At 67.0% G+C, this 2,891-nt stretch overlaps 1 long non-coding RNA gene across 1 annotated transcript; it reads right to left on the bottom strand.

Annotated features, from left to right (window-relative positions):
• Positions 1–501: 501 nt before the first annotated feature.
• LOC120506557 lies at positions 502–1,741 on the bottom strand. Its single transcript, XR_005628535.1, has 3 exons — positions 1,585–1,741; positions 757–856; positions 502–561 (listed from the first exon to the last, which is right to left on the bottom strand). It is a non-coding gene; the product is annotated as an uncharacterized LOC120506557 (long non-coding RNA).
• Between the last annotated feature and the right edge of the window lie 1,150 nt (positions 1,742–2,891).

Here is a 2,891-nt window from a genome sequence, read left to right as displayed (position 1 = left end):
CCCCCCCAGTTGCTATGGTCAGTTTCCATGGCAACCATCCCCAGCTCCCGTTGCTATGGTCCGTTTCCATGGCAACCATCCCCAGCCCCGGTTGCCATGGTCACTTTCCATGGCAGCCATGCCCAGCCACCTGTTGCTGTGGTCAGTTTCTATGGCTACCATCGCCAACCCCCTGTTGCTATGGTCAGTTTTCACAGCAATCTTACCCATCCCCCTGATCCTGTTGTCAGTTTCCATGGCAGCCATCACCAGCCCCCTGTGGCTATGGTCAGTTTCCATGGCAACCATCCCTAGCCCCGCGTTGCTATGCTCGGTTTCCATGGCAAGCATCCCAATGTCCCCTGCTCTGTCCCCAGCATCCCCCCGTATTTCCTGTCTCCATGTCCCCAATGTCCCTCTGTCCCCAGTGTCCCCCCAGTGTCCCCAGTGTCCCCAGTGCCCCCCCGTGTCCCCCTGTCCCCCGTGTCCCCTGTCCCCGGTGTCGCACCCTCTGTCCCCAGCAGTCCCCTCAGCTCCTGGCTCAGTAGCTCAAAGCGCCGCTCCAGGTCCCGCTCCTGCGCCCTGGGGGTGACACCAGGCGACAAGAAGGGGACAAGGAGGTGTCACCGGGGCTGGCAGAGCCCCCCGGCAGCGCCCCCAGGGTCCCCTCGCGGACACCGGAGCGGGGGGGGCACGGGGAGGGGACGCGGAGGGAGGGTGGCGGTGTCGCCGCGGTGTCCCCGCGGTGTCGCCGCGGTGTCGCCGCTGTCCCCTCACAGCAGCTGCAGCTGGTCCTGTCGCCGCACCAGCAAATTCCGCTGCTGCACCAGCGAGAACCAGGCCCGGAGCAGCCGCTCCTCGCGCGCGGGGTCCGCGCCTGGGGACACGGGGACATCAGGGGACAGCGGGGACACGGGACAGCGGGGCATGGGGACATGGGGACACGGGACAGCGGGACATGGGGACACGGGACAGCGGGGACACGGGGACATCGGGGGACAGCAGGGACACGGGACAGCGGGGACACGGGGACATCGGGGGACAGCGGGGACATGGGGACATCAGGGGACAGCGGGGACAGTGGGAGAGCGGGGGGCAGCAGGGACACGGGACAGCGGGGACATTAGGGACATCTGGGATATTGGGGACATGGGGACAGCGGGGACGTTGGGGACATCAGGGACATTGGGGACAGCGGGGATGTTGGGGACAGCGGGGACGTTGGGGGATATTGGGAAAATCAGGGACATTGGGGCCAATGGGACATACACGGGACAGCGGGGACATGGGGACATCAGGGACACGGGACAGCGGGGACACGGGGACATCGGGGGACATCAGGGACATTGGGGACAGCGGGGATGTTGGGGACAGTGGGGATGTTGGGGGATATTGGGGCCAATGGGACATTGAAGGGACACTGGGGGGATTGGGGACATTGGGGACACCAGGAGGACATGGGGGACATTGTGGGCCACGTGGCCCCGATGTCTCCATGTCCCCACGATGTCCCCATGATGTCCCCTGGTGTCCCTCTTTTCCCTTGTTCTCGTATGCCTGATGTCCCCAGTGTCCCCCTGTCCCCCTGTCCCGCTGTCCCCTCACCGCTGTCCATCAGTGCCCGCAGTTCCCGCTCCAGCTCCGGGGCCTCAGCATCCAGCCGGGCCTGCTCCTGCTCCAGGGCCACCAGCTCGGCTGCCACCCACTGTCCCTGTCACCGTGGGGACACCAGTGTCACCTCTGTGTCACTCCTGTGTCACCCCTGTGTCACCCACTGTCCCTGTCACCGCGGGGACACCGGGGTCACCCCAGTGTCCCCCTGTCCCCAGTGTCCCCATGTCCCCCCTGTGTCCCCAATGTCCCCAAGTCCTCCCCCAATGTCCCTCTCCCCCCTGTCCCCAGTGTCCCCAGTGTCCCCGTGTCCCCGTGTCCCCGTGCCGTACGTGGGGTGTCCCTCCATCAGGACGCTCCCGCGCAGCCGCAGCCGCAGCGTGGCCGTTGTCACCTTGCGCGTGCGGGGCCGCAGGGACAGGGACAGCGCCGTGTCCCCGAGCCCCGCCAGCCGCCCCAGCTCCAGCGGCGCCGCCGCCAGCACCGAGCGCCGGCCCCGCGACTCCTGCGGGGACACGGGGACACCGGACACTGGGGACATTGGGGACACGGGGACAGTGGGGACAGTCCTGGGGACACGGGGACAATGGGGACACGGGGACACGGGGACACGGGGACACTGGGGACAGCGGGACACTGGGGACAGTCCTGGGGACACTGGACACTGGGCACTGGGACACTGGGGACACTGGGGACAGCGGGGACAGTGGGGACACGGGGACACTGGGGACAGTCCTGGGGACATTGGGGACACTGGACACTGGGACACTGGGGACACTGGGGACAGTCCTGGGGACACTGGGGACATTGGGACAGTGGGGACACCAGGGACACGGGGACACCAGGGACACGGGGACAATGGGGACACCGGACACTGGGACAGCAGGGACAGCCTGGGGACACGGGGACACCGGACACTGGACAGTGGGGACAGTGGGGACAGCAGGGACACCAGGACACTGGGGACAGTGGGGACAGTCCTGGGGACACTGGGGACACTGTGGACAGACAAGGGACAGACAGGAGGACACTGGGGACAGCTGGGGACAGCGGGGGGACATCTAGGGACACATGGGGACCCCAGTGTCACCCACCCCAGGGGACCTTGATGTCACCCAGGGACCCCCAGTGTCACCCCCAGTGCCACCCACCCCGGGGCAGCCCGATGTCACCTGGGGGCACCCAGGGGACCCCAATGACACCCAGGGGACCCCCGGCTTCCCCCCCCCATTGTTTCTGTTGTGTCCCCCCCGGTTTTGGGGTCCCCACCCCATTTTTTGCCCCCCTCCCCGGTTTTTGGG

Source organism: Passer montanus, unplaced genomic scaffold (assembly GCF_014805655.1).
Source record: "Passer montanus isolate IOZ18808 unplaced genomic scaffold, ASM1480565v1 scaffold396, whole genome shotgun sequence".
NCBI classification, from domain to species: domain Eukaryota; kingdom Metazoa; phylum Chordata; class Aves; order Passeriformes; family Passeridae; genus Passer; species Passer montanus.
This window is presented reverse-complemented; position numbering and strand designations above follow the sequence as displayed.